We start from the raw sequence: 16,251 nt of genomic DNA, 5'->3' as shown, positions 1-16,251 counted from the left end.
GGACAGTCCCAAAAAAATGGGACTGTCCCGCGAAATTCGGGACAGTTGGGATGTATGCATTCTGTAGGGCAGGCATTCCCAACCACGGTCCTCAAGGCACACCAACAGTGCAGGTTTTAGTGATATCCAGGCTGCAGCACAGATGGTTAAATCAAAATAACTGAGGTACTAATTAAGTCACCTGTGTTCAAGCCTGGATATCACTAAAACCAGGACTGTTAGTGTGCCTTGAGGACCGTGGTTGGGAAACACTGCTGTAGGGAGATAGGCATTGATACACAAGGATAAGGGCTACCTACTGCATAGTGGTCCTCCAGATTGGTGGGCTGCATGATATGGTCACACGGCAATGATGACCCGGGGTCAGGAGGAAGGGAAAGTGAAAGGAAGGAACACGATGATGATACGGGAGGACTGTGCGGGGGGGTGTAAGTAGATATGTTTATTTATGAAGCTTATGTGGGTGGTTATGGAATTTGATAAGCTGTCTGTCTGACTGACCTTTGCCGGAATTGGGAACTATATATACGACCCATCACTAGAAGCCAGAGGTCCATTAGCCCGCTAGGATTTAGCAGAAGCCCCTGCTCAGCGCCCACCTTGTCCTTGAGACCCTGAAGTCACTATATTGCAGAGGTGAGCGGGGCGGCTGGGGGCCGGGGAGAGGACATACATTGGCCCTCTGAGCTGTGGCTGAGTTTATCTCTATACTTTCTGCGGAGGATTCTGAGAAGGGGATGACACTCTTGGCCAGCAGTGTGTGTGTCTGGGGGTGGAGGGGAGATGTGAAGTGGGGGGGGGGGGGTAATACCATGCCTCAGCCTCAGTATCTAACTCTCCATCACTTCATGGCCCGTCCTGAGCCTGACATATAATATGCCTCCCATAGGGGACAGTCTGTTTCCAGAGCGAGGTCGCCTGTGGCTCTTTATTTCTTACAGAACTACAGTCACATTGTGGCTGGGTTGTCAGGGCATGCTTGGGCTTGTAGTGCTCTGTGGCTGGATTGCCCGCAGGTTGTGGGTATCTCTGGTTTTGTCAGTAGTTCCTTTTTTATATCACATTCATTACCTCAGCTGGAACACTGACTGGGGGGGGGGAGGTTTGAGGAAGGGGACCTCAAATTAGTGTCTTGCCTAGGGCCCCATGAGGTCTACATCTACCTCCGCTGGGTGGCGCCTATGACTATGGGGGTATTCTCCTGGGATGGGCCTGTCTAGGGATGGAACGCAGGTGGGATGAGGCTTTTGGTGGAATGAGCAGGGAAGGTGGTATACACTCCCTGGATAGTCTGCAGGGGGGCACGCTGTATACAGAACATGGGGCCATTGAAGCTGCGTGGGAAGTCCGTGGTGTTCCAAAGATCAAGGGCTCCCGGCTACTGTAAGTGCAAGCTCAGTGGTTCCACCCCTAACAGGCACCGTGAGGAGCTCTGCTGCATGTAATGATGCGGAACGTTTTATGTCATGTAGTGTGTTGGAGCTGCGCTGCTTAACCCTTCATGACCCACTGCATGTTTCCGCTGTATCCCAGTGACACTGCCAAATGGTGCCCTAAGTTACCCCAAAAAAAGTTTTTTGTTTTTCTCTGACGTCCTAGTGGATGCTGGGTACTCCGTAAGGACCATGGGGAATAGACGGGCTCCGCAGGAGACTGGGCACTCTTAAAAGAAAGATTAGGTACTATATCTGGTGTGCACTGGCTCCTCCCTCTATGCCCCTCCTCCAGACCTCAGTTAGAATCTGTGCCCGGCCAGAGCTGGGTGCTCCTAGTGGGCTCTCCTGAGCTTCCTAGAAAGAAAGTATTTGTTAGGTTTTTTATTTTCAGTGAGATCTGCTGGCAACAGACTCACTGCTACGTGGGACTGAGGGGAGAGAAGCAAACCTACCTGCTTGCAGCTAGCTTGTGCTTCTAGGTTACTGGACACCATTAGCTCCAGAGGGATCGAACACAGGGCCCGACCTCGATCGTCCGTTCCCGGAGCCGCGCCGCCGTCCCCCTTGCAGAGCCAGAAGACGGAAGAAACCGGAGGAAATCGGCGGCTGAAGACTTCGGTCTTCAATAAGGTAGCGCACAGCACTGCAGCTGTGCGCCATTGCTCCCACAGCACACCACACGCTCCGGTCACTGGTGGGTGCTGGGGGGGGGGGGGGGCGCCCTGGGCTGCAATTAATATACCTTTTGGCAATAAAAAGCACATAATACAGTGTTTAACACTGTATATGTGCAAAAAACCCCGCCATTAACGTTATAAAAAGTGGGAGAAGCCCGCCGTTGAAGGGGCGGGGCTATCTCCCTCAGCACAGCCAGCGCCATTTTCTCTTCACAGCTCCGCTGGAAGGACGCTCCCCAGGCTCTCCCCTGCAGTATACACTACAGAAATGGTAAAAAAGAGAAAGGGGGGCACATAAATTTAGGCGCAAATTGTGATATAAGCAGCTATAGGGGGAAAATTCACTTGTGTGTAGTGTATATCCCTCTGTTATATAGCGCTCTGGTGTGTGCTGGCATACTCTCTCTCTGTCTCCCCAAAGGACTTTGTGGGGTCCTGTCCTCAGTCAGAGCATTCCCTGTGTGTGTGTGCGGTGTGTCAGTACGACTGTGTCGACATGTTTGATGAGGACGCTTACGTGGAGGCGGAGCAGGTGCCGATAAGTGTTATGTCGCCCCCTGCGGGGCCGACACCTGAGTGGATGGATATGTGGAAGGTATTAACCGACAGTGTCAACTCCTTGCATAAAAGGTTCGATGACGCAGCTTTGGGACAGGCGGCATCTCAGCCCGCGCCTGCCCAGGCATCTCAGAGGCCGTCAGGGGCTCAAAAACGCCCGCTACCTCAAATGGCAGACACAGATGTCGACACGGAGTCTGACTCCAGTGTCGACGAGGATGAAACAAATATACAATCCACTAGGGCCATCCGATGCATGATTACGGCAATGAAAAATGTGTTGCACATTTCTGACATTAACCCGGTTACCACAAAAAAGGGTATTATGTTTGGGGAGAAAAAGCAGCCAGTGACTTTTCCCCCATCTGATGAGTTAAATGAATTGTGTGAAGAAGCGTGGGGTTCCCCAGATAAGAAACTAGTAATTTCTAAGCGTTTACTAATGGCGTACCCTTTCCCGCCAACGGATAGGTTACGCTGGGAGACATCCCCTAAGGTGGACAAGGCGCTCACACGCTTATCAAAAAAGGTGGCACTGCCTTCTCAGGATACGGCCGCCTTAAAGGAGCCTGCAGATAGAAAGCAGGAGACTATCCTGAAGTCTGTGTATACACACTCAGGTACTATACTAAGACCTGCTATTGCTTCAGCATGGATGTGTAGTGCTGCAGCAGCGTGGTCTGATTCCCTGTCTGATAACATTAATTCCCTTGACAGGGACACTATATTGCTAACCATAGAGCATATTAAAGACGTAGTCTTATATATGAGAGATGCACAGAGGGACATTTGCCGGCTGGCATCTAGAATTAATGCAATGTCCATTTCTGCCAGGAGAGTATTATGGACTCGGCAGTGGACAGGTGATGCTGATTCTAAAGGCACATGGAAATTTTGCCTTATAAGGGTGAGGAATTGTTTGGGGACGGTCTTTCGGACCTCGTATCCACAGCAACAGCTGGGAAGTCGACTTTTTTACCTCAGGTTCCCTCACAGCCTAAGAAAGCACCGTATTATCAAGTACAGTCCTTTCGGCCTCAGAAAGGCAAGCGGGTCAGAGGCGCGTCCTTTCTGCCCAGAGGCAGGGGTAGAGGGAAAAAGCTGCACCATACAGCCAGTTCCCAAGAACAAAAATCCTCCCCTGCTTCCACTAAGTCCACCGCATGACGCTGGGGCTCCACATGTGGAGCCAGGTGCGGTGGGGGCCCGTCTCCAGAACTTCAGCGACCAGTGGGTTGGCTCACAGGTGTATCTCTGGGTTCTACAAGTGGTATCTCAGGGATACAAGCTGGAGTTCGAGACGTCTCCCCCTCGCCGTTACCTCAAATCAGCCTTGCCAGCTACTCCCCAGGACAGGGAGGTAATACTGGCGGCAATTCACAAGCTGTACCTCCAGCAGGTGATAATCAAAGTTCCCCTCCTTCAACAGGGACGGGGTTACTATTCCACAATGTTTGTGGTACCGAAACCAGACGGTTCGGTGAGACCCATTCTAAATTTGAAATCCTTGAACACTTATATAAGGAAGTTCAAGTTCAAAATGCAATCGCTCAGGGCGGTTATTGCAAGCCTGGAAGAGGGGGATTACATGGTATCACTGGACATCAAGGATGCTTACCTACATGTCCCCATTTACCCACCTCACCAGGTGTACCTCTGTTTTGTGGTACAGGACTGCCATTACCAATTCCAGACGTTGCCGTTTGGTCTGTCCACGGCACCGAGGGTATTTACCAAAGTAATGGCCGAAATGATGATACTCCTTCGGAAGAAGGGAGTTATAATTATCCCGTACTTGGACGATCTCCTTATAAAGGCGAGGTCCAGGGAGCAGTTGTTGGTCGGAGTAGCACTATCTCAGGAAGTGCTACAACAGCACGGCTGGATTATGAATATCCCAAAGTCGCAGCTGGTTCCTACGACGCGTCTGCTGTTCCTGGGTATGATTCTGGACACAGAACAGAAGAAGGTGTTTCTCCCGGAGGAGAAGGCCAAGGAGTTGTCATCTCTGGTCAGAGACCTCCTAAAACCAAGACAGGTGTCGGTGCATCACTGCACGCGAGTCCTGGGAAAGATGGTAGCTTCTTACGAGGCAATTCCATTCGGCAGGTTCCATGCAAGGATCTTCCAGTGGGATCTGTTGGACAAGTGGTCCGGATCGCATCTTCAAATGCATCGGCTGATCACCCTGTCCCCGAGGGCCAGGGTGTCTCTACTGTGGTGGCTGCAGAGTGCTCATCTTCTCGAGGGCCGCAGATTCGGCATACAGGACTGGGTCCTGGTGACCACGGATGCAAGCCTCCGAGGTTGGGGGGCAGTCACTCAGGGAAGAAACTTCCAAGGACAATGGTCAAGTCAGGAGGCTTCCCTACACATAAATAGGGACCCTCAGGCGATAGCTGTGGGACGCTCTAGTGACACCGTGGGTGTACCAGTCGGTTTATGTGTTCCCTCCTCTTCCTCTCATACCAAAGGTACTGAGGATAATAAGAAAGAGAGGAGTAAGACTGTACTCATCGTTCCAGATGGCCAAGAAGGACTTGGTACCCGGAACTACAAGAGATGATTTCAGAGGACCCTTGGCCTCTGCCTCTCAGACAGGACCTGCTACAGCAGGGGCCCTGTCTGTTCCAAGACTTACCGCGGCTGCGTTTGACGCATGGCGGTTGAACGCCGGATCCTGATGGAAAAGGGCATTCCGGATGAAGTTATTCCTACGCTGATAAAAGCTAGGAAGGATGTGACAGCAAAACATTAGCACCGCATATGGCGAAAATATGTTGCTTGGTGTGAGGCTATGAAGGCCCCAACAGAAGAATTTCAGCTGGGTCGATTTCTGCACTTCCTACAGTCAGGAGTGACTATGGGCCTAAAATTAAAGTCCAGATTTCGGCCCTGTCTATTTTCTTTCAAAAAGAACTGGCTTCATTGCCTGAAGTTCAGACGTTTGTTAAGGGAGTGCTGCATATTCAGCCTCCTTTTGTGCCTCCAGTGGCACCTTGGGATCTCAACGTTGTGTGTTGGATTTCCTAAAATCACATTGGTTTGAGCCACTTCAGACCGTGGAGTTGAAATATCTCACGTGGAAAGTGGTCATGCTTTTGGCCTTGGCTTCGGCTAGGCGTGTGTCAGAATTGGCGTCTTTGTCATGTAAAAGCCCCTATCTGATCTTCCATATGGACAGGGCAGAATTGAGGACTCGTCCCCAATTTCTCCCTAAGGTGGTATCAGCGTTCATTTGAACCAACCTATTGTGGTGCCTGCGGCTACTCGGGACTTGGAGGCTTCCAAGTTGCTGGATGAAGTCCGGGCCCTGAAAATCTATGTTTCCAGGACGGCTAGAGTCAGGCGCCCACCTTGTCCTTGAGACCCTGAAGTCACTATATTGCAGAGGTGAGCGGGGCGGCTTGGGGGCCGGGGAGAGGACATACATTGGCCCTCTGAGCTGCGGCTGAGTTTATCTCTATACTTTCTGCGGAGGATTCTGAGAAGGGGATGACACTCTTGGCCAGCAGTGTGTGTGTCTGGGGGTGGAGGGGAGATGTGAAGTGGGGGGGGGTAATACCATGCCTCAGCCTCAGTATCTAACTCTCCATCACTGCATGACCCGTCCTGAGCCTGACATATAATATGCCTCCCATAGGGGACAGTCTGTTTCCAGAGCGAGGTCGCCTGTGGCTCTTTATTTCTTACAGAACTACAGTCACATTATGGCTTGATTGTCAGGGCATGCTGGGGCTTGTAGTGCTCTGTGGCTGGATTGCCGCAGGTTGTGGGTATCTCTGGTTTTGTCAGTAGTTCCTTTTTTATATCACATTCATTACCTCAGCTGGAACACTGACTGTGAAGGGGGGGGGGGGGGGGGGGGAGGTTTGAGGAAGGGGACCTCAAATTAGTGTCTTGCTAGGGCCCCATGAGGTCTACATCTACCTCCGCTGGGTGGCGCCTATGACTATGGGGGTATTCTCCTGGGATGGGCCTGTCTAGGGAAGGAACACAGGTGGGATGATGCTTTTGGTGGAATGAGCAGGGAAGGTGGTATACACTCCCTGGATGGTCTGCAGGGGGGCACGCTGTATACAGAACATGGGGCCATTGAAGCTGCGTGGGAAGTCCGTGGTGTTCCAAAGATCAAGGGCTCCGGCTACTGTAAGTGCAAGCTCAGTGGTTCCACCCCTAACAGGCACCGTGAGGAGCTCTGCTGCATGTAATGATGCGGAACGTTTTATGTCATGTAGTGTGTTGGAGCTGCGCTGCTTAACCCTTCATGACCCACTGCATGTTTCGCTGTATCCCAGTGACACTGTCAAATGGTGCCCTAAGTAACCCCAAAAAAAGTTTTTTTGTTTTTTTTTAATTGTTTAATATTTTTTTATTTCATTATTCAGTTATTATTACATTAAAATGATTAAATTAAATATTATTAAGAACAGATATTTAATCCCTTCAGTGGCATGCCCGGAAAATTCCTGGGGCGGACTGTGCTGTGCAGACTGACAACCCCGGGGCATGCTGCTGCTTCCCTTCCTTCCTCCTTGCACTCTGTTTGGCGGTGGATTTTTGCAGAATGACGCGATCGCGTCGTGACGCGATCGCGTCATTCTGCAAAAGTCCACCAGCCGAATGGAGTGCAAGGGAGGGGGGGAGATTTCAGTGCTAGCAAATGCTACCCGTAGGAATGACCATCGATAGTCATCCCTGCATTACTGTACAAATGCGGGCGAACCAGGGGGCATAGCTTAGTGGGCATCAGGGGGCGGAGCTAAGCTCAGTGCCCTGACACTTTGGAGGGGGAAAAAAACAATTCAGTAGCACTAAACCTTAGATGGCGGGAAACCATCTGGTTCTCCCCCACCAATGGTAAACGTATTCAACATTGGTCATAGACCATCGATGATTTTGAATCATCGATGATTGGTGGCCATCCCTAGCTACCCATAGGCATAGAGCATGGATCCCAGAGCATAGAACCCCTGGCAAAAAGCATGACACAATGCATGAAACCCCTGGCAACGCGCATGAAACCCCTGGCAACGGGCAGGTTAAAAATGTTTAAAATCATGCCCTGGGAGGTCCGTGACCAAATTCCAAAGAGTCACCACTGAAGGGGTTAATGTCCATTTACATGGACAAGGGGTCATAAAGGGGTACGGTGGTCCTAAATACAGTTGTAGCTCCCAGGCCTGTGTTTGTAGTGTTCTCTCTGCTGAGTAAGCCATGGACAGGATGATGCGACACTGCCCCGTAGTAGTGTCATGTACCAGGGAGTCTGCGTTACATCACGTAGCAAGGCATCCCGCCTCTACATACCCAACCCCTCTTGGCGTGGTCCGGTATTCCAGTGTGTTCTGCCTGCTACATCATTACTTGGCAGCGGAGGGCGCCACGCTTCATGTGTGTAACTTACTTGTTTTCTGTCGGGTAGATCTTCAACAGCAACATCCAGGCACTATGAGTGGAATGTGCGGCCGCGGAGGTCCCAGGGGAGGAGGAGGGTCAGTGCTGAGCTACATTATCCTGTCCTGTGTGTGGAGGGAGCAACAATAACCCCCCCCCCCTTTCTTCCGGGCAGATTGTTTAGCCGGTGCATGTTCCTGGACAGTCACCCCTTCTGTAATGACTACAATGGAAGCTGGGGTACTATATAGAATGCAGTGGGCGATTTCTCTATTGTACAGCTTTGGGTGCCCTGTTCATGTTTTTATCATCCAGTCTAACAACCCTTTATCTTCACTTGTTCACAGGCCGCAGGCCGGAATTGGTCATACCTGACCCCACTTCCCTTTTTCCGCCCATTGTGACTGACCCCATTCAGCCTTGCCCCATTTTGCCTGGCCCCATTCTACCACAAGACGAGCCAGACAGCCAACAACTCTGTGTCGAGGGCCACCTCAGCGCAAAGCTGGACGCACCCACGGGCCAGGACAACTCAAAGGCTAATGACTGATGGATTTGAATAAAGCTTTTATTCTGTCTGTGCGGAGAAACAACGGGCGGGCACCGGCCCGTCGCCTCTTTTTACAGTTCCTTTTACGTTGTTTTTGATACTTGGAACTTTTTATTTGGCTTTTCTTTTCAAGGTTATTTTACTGTTGAATGTATGGAGACACGCGCCCTGTCCACCGTTCCTCCAGCGAGTGGTCTCCCCAGGACGGCTGCAGAGACCGTTTCTTCCTGCGGATGTTACCGCCAAATGGGTCACAGGTCTCCTGTGTACCTGAACCTGTTTTTAGTGGGAGCTTAGCCAATGCAAGATCTAAATCTGAGGCTCACAGATGCCCCCCCCCCCAATACACCCACCTCCCCAAAGACTGGATATGAGGCGTGCCTCCGTGGAGAAAGCCGTACCTAGAATACAGTCTGTCTGCAGGCGAATCACCTGCGTGTTGTGTTTAGAACTGTTAAACAATCATTAAACGCGTTGAGTAAACCTGCTCCTATCATTGTTTTACCTGTGACACTATCAGCGTTTACCGGCCATGTGGCTCCTACTAGAGCACCGCCACCTAGTGGCCGTAGTATGGAAACGGTGGAGTAGTGGCATGTTTACAATACACTAATGCACTTGGTATGAGATGAATGTACATGGCCGCATGTTACACATGACATTTTGCTGCTTGCAGACCTTATGAACGTTCTCTGGTTGCAGAGTTGGGGAAAGGGAAACATCTGTGGTATGAGCTATGGTGCTGCCGTGTATCCATCACTGGGTGCTGTGACAGCCATCGTGTGTTCCAGCACAGTACCAGCCGTATATACCATTGCCACTAGGACATGAGGCAGCCCCGTTTTATCTACTGCTTGTATTCTCTAAGATGTCTCCACACGCCACCAGGTGATGACAGTGGGTTGGGTAGGATCACTAATACTTACATAGGTCTTATCCTGTATCTTCTTTCTGTTACATCAGGCATTCCCAGCCTCAGTCCTCAAGGCAGTGGTAGCCAGGCTTTAGCACAGGTGGTTACATCAAAATAACTGAGGCACTAATTAAGTGACCGGTGCTCAAGCATGGCTATCAGTAACACCTGGCCTGTTAGCATTCCTTGAGGACTGCCACTGGGAATGTCTGCGTTAGATACATGCTTTCCTGTTTCGCTAGTGTAGGTGGGCCAACTCCCGGCCCCAGCATGGATAACTTGTGCAGTATGTTTTTATGTTTTGTATATAACTGAAAGTTCTGTATTATAATTACACTTTCACGCTATATGAAGTACTTCAGCTAATACTACTCAGACCCTGTACCCAGAGGGCTATTGTAAAGTCTTTCCATTGATAAAGGTGTTTGACAGAGGTATACATATAAACTTACGCCAATAGCAGCAGGTGTGACTCTCCCTCGCTCTTCTCTCCCTACTGGAGTAGCAGCAGGTGTGACTCTCCCTCGCTCTTCTCTCCCTACTGGAGTAGCAGCAGGTGTGACTCTCCCTCGCTCTTCTCTCCCTACTGGAGTAGCAGCAGGTGTGACTCTCCCTCGCTCTTCTCTCCCTACTGGAGTAGCAGCAGGTGTGACTCTCCCTCACTCTTCTCTCCCTACTGGAGTAGCAGCAGGTGTGACTCTCCCTCGCTGTTCTCTCCCTCCTGGAGTAGCAGCAGGTGTGACTCTCCCTCGCTGTTCTCTCCCTCCTGGAGTAGCAGCAGGTGTGACTCTCCCTCGCTCTTCTCTCCCTACTGGAGTAGCAGCAGGTGTGACTCTCCCTCACTCTTCTCTCCCTACTGGAGTAGCAGCAGGTGTGACTCTCCCTCGCTGTTCTCTCCCTCCTGGAGTAGCAGCAGGTGTGACTCTCCCTCGCTGTTCTCTCCCTCCTGGAGTAGCAGCAGGTGTGACTCTCCCTCGCTCTTCTCTCCCTACTGGAGTAGCAGCAGGTGTGACTCTCCCTCACTCTTCTCCCTCCTAGAGTAGCAGCAGGTGTGACTCTCCCTTCCTCTTCTCTCCCTCCTGGAGTAGCAGCAGGTGTGACTCTCCCTCACTCTTCTCTCCCTCCTGGAATAGCAGCAGGTGTGACTCTCCCTCTTCTGTCCCTCCTGGAATAGCAGCAGTTGTGACTCTCCCTCACTCTTATCTCCCTCCTGGAGTAGCAGCAGCTGTGACTCTCCCCTGCTCTTCTCTCCCTCCTGGAGTAGCAGCAGGTGTGACTCTCCCTCACTCTTCTCTCCCTCCTGGAATAGCAGCAGGTGTGACTCTCCCTCTCTTCTCTCCCTCCTGGAATAGCAGCAGGTGTGACTCTCCCTCACTCTTCTCTCCCTCCTGGAATAGCAGCAGGTGTGACTCTCCCTCACTCTTCTCTCCCTCCCCTCCTGGAATAGCAGCAGGTGTGACTCTCCCTCACTCTTTTCTCCCTCCTGGAATAGCAGCAGGTGTGACTCTCCCTCACTCTTCTCTCCCTCCTGGAATAGCAGCAGGTGTGACTCTCCCTCACTCTTCTCTCCCTCCTGGAATAGCAGCAGGTGTGACTCTCCCTCACTCTTCTCTCCCTCCTGGAATAGCAGCAGGTGTGACTCTCCCTCACTCTTCTCTCCCTCCTGGAATAGCAGCAGGTGTGACTCTCCCTCGCTCTTCTCTCCCTCCTGGAGTAGCAGCAGCTGTGACTCTCCCTCACTCTTCTCTCCCTCCTGGAGTAGCAGCAGGTGTGACTCTCCATCTTCTCTCCCTCCTGGAATAGCAGCAGGTGTGACTCTCCCTCACTCTTCTCTCCCTCCTGGAATAGCAGCAGGTGTGACCCTCCTGGAATAGCAGCAGGTGTGACTCTCCCTCACTCTTCTCTCCCTCCTGGAGTAGCAGCAGGTGTGACTCTCCCTCACTCTTCTCTCCCTCCTGGAGTAGCAGCAGGTGTGACTCTCCCTCTCTTCTCTCCCTCCTGGAGTAGCAGCAGCTGTGACTCTCCCTCACTCTTCTCTCCCTCCTGGAGTAGCAGCAGGTGTGACTCTCCCTCACTCTTCTCTCCCTCCTGGAATAGCAGCAGGTGTGACTCTCCCTCGCTCTTCTCTCCCTCCTGGAGTAGCAGCAGCTGTGACTCTCCCTCACTCTTCTCTCCCTCCTGGAGTAGCAGCAGGTGTGACTCTCACTCACTCTTCTCTCCCTCCTGGAATAGCAGCAGGTGTGACTCTCCCTCACTCTTCTGTCCTCCTGGAATAGCAGCAGGTGTGACTCTCCCTCTCTTCTCTCCCTCCTGGAATAGCAGCAGGTGTGACTCTCCCTCACTCTTCTCTCCCTCCTGGAATAGCAGCAGGTGTGACTCTCCCTCACTCTTCTCTCCCTCCTGGAATAGCAGCAGGTGTGACTCTCCCTCGCTCTTCTCTCCCTCCTGGAATAGCAGCAGGTGTGACTCTCCCTCTCTTCTCTCCCTCCTGGAATAGCAGCAGGTGTGACTCTCCCTCACTCTTCTCTCCCTCCTGGAATAGCAGCAGGTGTGACTCTCCCTCACTCTTCTCTCCCTCCTGGAATAGCAGCAGGTGTGACTCTCCCTCACTCTTTTCTCCCTCCTGGAATAGCAGCAGGTGTGACTCTCCCTCACTCTTCTCTCCCTCCTGGAATAGCAGCAGGTGTGACTCTCCCTCACTCTTCTCTCCCTCCTGGAATAGCAGCAGGTGTGACTCTCCCTCACTCTTCTCTCCCTCCTGGAATAGCAGCAGGTGTGACTCTCCCTCACTCTTTTCTCCCTCCTGGAATAGCAGCAGGTGTGACTCTCCCTCACTCTTCTCTCCCTCCTGGAATAGCAGCAGGTGTGACTCTCCCTCACTCTTCTCTCCCTCCTGGAGTAGCAGCAGCTGTGACTCTCCCTCACTCTTCTCTCCCTCCTGGAGTAGCAGCAGGTGTGACTCTCCCTCTTCTCTCCCTCCTGGAATAGCAGCAGGTGTGACTCTCCCTCACTCTTCTCTCCCTCCTGGAATAGCAGCAGGTGTGACTCTCCCTCACTCTTCTCTCCCTCCTGGAATAGCAGCAGGTGTGACTCTCCCTCACTCTTCTCTCCCTCCTGGAGTAGCAGCAGGTGTGACTCTCCCTCACTCTTCTCTCCCTCCTGGAATAGCAGCAGGTGTGACTCTCCCTCACTCTTCTCTCCCTCCTGGAGTAGCAGCAGGTGTGACTCTCCCTCTCTTCTCTCCCTCCTGGAGTAGCAGCAGCTGTGACTCTCCCTCACTCTTCTCTCCCTCCTGGAGTAGCAGCAGGTGTGACTCTCCCTCACTCTTCTCTCCCTCCTGGAATAGCAGCAGGTGTGACTCTCCCTCGCTCTTCTCTCCCTCCTGGAGTAGCAGCAGCTGTGACTCTCCCTCACTCTTCTCTCCCTCCTGGAGTAGCAGCAGGTGTGACTCTCACTCACTCTTCTCTCCCTCCTGGAATAGCAGCAGGTGTGACTCTCCCTCACTCTTCTCTCCCTCCTGGAGTAGCAGCAGGTGTGACTCTCCCTCACTCTTCTCTCCCTCCTGGAATAGCAGCAGGTGTGACTCTCCCTCGCTCTTCTGTCCCTCCTGGAATAGCAGCAGGTGTGACTCTCCCTCACTCTTCTCTCCCTCCTGGAATAGCAGCAGGTGTGACTCTCCCTCACTCTTCTCTCCCTCATGGAATAGCAGCAGGTGTGACTCTCCCTTGCTCTTCTCTCCCTCCTGGAATAGCAGCAGGTGTGACTCTCCCTCACTCTTCTCTCCCTCCTGGAATAGCAGCAGGTGTGACTCTCCCTTGCTCTTCTCTCCCTCCTGGAATAGCAGCAGGTGTGACTCTCCATCTTCTCTCCCTCCTGGAATAGCAGCAGGTGTGACTCTCCCTCACTCTTCTCTCCCTCCTGGAATAGCAGCAGGTGTGACTCTCCCTCACTCTTCTCTCCCTCATGGAATAGCAGCAGGTGTGACTCTCCCTTGCTCTTCTCTCCCTCCTGGAATAGCAGCAGGTGTGACTCTCCCTCACTCTTCTCTCCCTCCTGGAATAGCAGCAGGTGTGACTCTCCCTCACTCTTCTCTCCCTCCTGGAATAGCAGCAGGTGTGACTCTCCCACACTCTTCTCTCCCTCCTGGAATAGCAGCAGGTGTGACTCTCCCTTGCTCTTCTCTCCCTCCTGGAATAGCAGCAGGTGTGACTCTCCCTCGCTCTTCTCTCCCTCCTGGAATAGCAGCAGGTGTGACTCTCCCTCACTCTTCTCTCCCTCCTGGAATAGCAGCAGGTGTGACTCTCCCTCACTCTTCTCTCCCTCCTGGAATAGCAGCAGGTGTGACTCTCCCTCACTCTTCTCTCCCTCCTGGAGTAGCAGCAGGTGTGACTCTCCCTCGCTCTTCTCTCCCTCCTGGAATAGCAGCAGGTGTGACTCTCCCTCACTCTTCTCTCCCTCCTGGAGTAGCAACAGGTGTGACTCTCCCTCACTCTTCTCTCCCTCCTGGAGTAGCAGCAGGTGTGACTCTTCCTCACTCTTCTCTCCCTGTTAATGAATGTGAGCTCAGCGCTGACCCTACCACTTTCCCTATGATGCCGTCACCGTGCGCACCGCCTTTCACACAATGCCGTGCGGTGCGTGATGCACTGCATTGTGGGAGCGGTCGTATGGAGGAAGGAAGCGCGCACTGAGCACGCGGGCGGCAGCACAGCATCAGGACTGACTGCGTCGGCACAGGCCAGGCTTTGGACAAGTGGCAGCTCCCAATGTTGTGGGGACAATTTGGACAGAGAAACAGCATGCGCTGAGCGGCAGCGCTGGGGATACTATGTACATGATGTACTATAGCTCTGCAGCCACTCTGTGTTCTCCCTCAGCTCCCTGATCCAATGGTCACCAGGACAGCCCTAGGGGAAACTCTTTAGAAGCGCAGATGTTCCCTATTTTCTTGTAGAAGTTGCTAGACAAGTAGAATCTGGTTGCTATGGGCAACATCACCTACTTCTAAAAACGTGCACTTTAGTAAATATATCCCCAGAATGTTGTAACATAGAACCACATTTTTCACATCTTTTAGTATAACAGAAGCCTTCACAATTACTGTTGATTTCTGCAGCTTTTACAACATGACAGGTTTTCAGTGTTTTTTTCAGATTGCTGTAGGTTTTGCAGCAGGATAGGGTTTTTGGAATCAACAGGTGAACTTTAGAATATCAAGGGGTACTACTGTGTGGTAACAGGACTGATGGACACTACTGTGTGGTAACGGGACTGATGGACACTGCTGTGCGGTGTAATGTGAATTGGTACTATTCTGTGGCCACGCCCCTTCCCCATTAAGTTACACCCCTATTTGGCATGCACTGTGCCTGTTTTGAATGGGGGGGGGGGGGGGGCGCCAAAGGAAAAGTTTGCACTGGGAGACACAAGGCCTAGAACCGGGCCTGCTGAAAAGTATAGCAGCTGTAGTAGCACCTACAAAGTAATCCCCAGGGCTGGTTTACGGCTGGTGGGGGCCCAGGACAATGTAGGCTTTGGGGGCCCCCACTACTATTGCTGACATAGGAACCCTCCCTCCCAGGCACACGCAGGTTAATGGGGAAGAGCCGGCTGGAGCCATCACGGTGTCTGTCTCCCATCACACCACAGACACCTCCATCACAGTGAGAAGACCAGGGAGGGGGCAGCGAGCCTCCATCAGCTTCGCTCCTTACCGTCCTCCTCTTGCCCATCCGCAGACAAGCTGCCCCGGATCGGGAAGGAAGGCACAAACTCCACGGCTAGGTCCATGGTTTCTGTGTAGCTGCTGGGGGCAGTTACAGAAAACACTGCGGGGAGGAAGGGGGACGGCCTTCCCACTTGGGGTGATGGGATGCGGCAGCTATGACCTGGCTGTTGAACCCCCTGGCGGCGGCACTATCCCGGCTGTGCACTCACTCTGACAGTGCAGGAATACCTCAGCGGCCGCTGTTACTGAACAACTGAGCCGCCGAAGTGAGACTCCTGCAATTCAACATTTAGTGTGTGGGGACGCCGCCCCTGTCGCCCCCACCTTAATCCGGCTCTGGTAATCCCAGTAGACTATTTAGTACAGCAGGTATGTTCAGTACCAGAACCCGCAGCAAGCGTCTGGACATCTGCACTAATAGGAGAGTGATTTTTATCACACATAGGTCTGCAGCATGTCACCCACGTTATGGCTCACACATAGGCTGGGGCCAGGCGGCGCGGATGCTGTTATTAGATCTGTATTGCTGGGCAGATGCAGCTGCTGGGCTCTATCTGACATGTCTGACTGCTCCCTCCTGCATTACAGTTATTTATTAACAGTGCCTTATATAGCGCAGCTTATTCCGTTACGCTTTACAATTGCAGCAACAGTAATAGAACAAAACTGGGTAATAACAGTCATAGAGGTAGGAGGGCCCTGCTCGCAGGCTTACATTCTATAGGGAGATAGGCATTGATACACAAGGATAAGGGCTACCTACTGCATAGTGGTCCTCCAGATTGGTGGGCTGCATGATATGGTCACACGGCAATGATGACCCGGGGTCAGGAGGAAGGGAAAGTGAAAGGAAGGAACACGATGATGATACGGGAGGACTGTGCGGGGGGGTGTAAGTAGATATGTTTATTTATGAAGCTTATGTGGGTGGTTATGGAATTTGATAAGCTGTCTGTCTGACTGACCTTTGCCGGAATTGGGAACTATATATA

General features: G+C 52.2%; 1 long non-coding RNA gene across 4 annotated transcripts; it reads left to right on the top strand.

The window, feature by feature from the left end:
* The first annotated feature begins 214 nt into the window (after positions 1 to 214).
* On the top strand, positions 215 to 9,101 carry LOC134980073 (uncharacterized). 4 transcript variants are annotated; one of them, XR_010190327.1, is made up of 2 exons: positions 215 to 636; positions 8,416 to 9,101. It is a non-coding gene; the product is annotated as an uncharacterized LOC134980073 (long non-coding RNA). The 4 variants fall into 4 exon arrangements; XR_010190329.1 differs by lacking the exon at positions 215 to 636 and adding an exon at positions 806 to 1,383; XR_010190328.1 differs by lacking the exon at positions 215 to 636 and adding an exon at positions 5,696 to 6,064.
* Positions 9,102 to 16,251: the final 7,150 nt, after the last annotated feature.

The sequence above is a fragment of the Pseudophryne corroboree genome, chromosome 12, assembly GCF_028390025.1.
Source record: "Pseudophryne corroboree isolate aPseCor3 chromosome 12, aPseCor3.hap2, whole genome shotgun sequence".
In the NCBI taxonomy this organism is placed as follows: domain Eukaryota; kingdom Metazoa; phylum Chordata; class Amphibia; order Anura; family Myobatrachidae; genus Pseudophryne; species Pseudophryne corroboree.
This window is presented reverse-complemented; position numbering and strand designations above follow the sequence as displayed.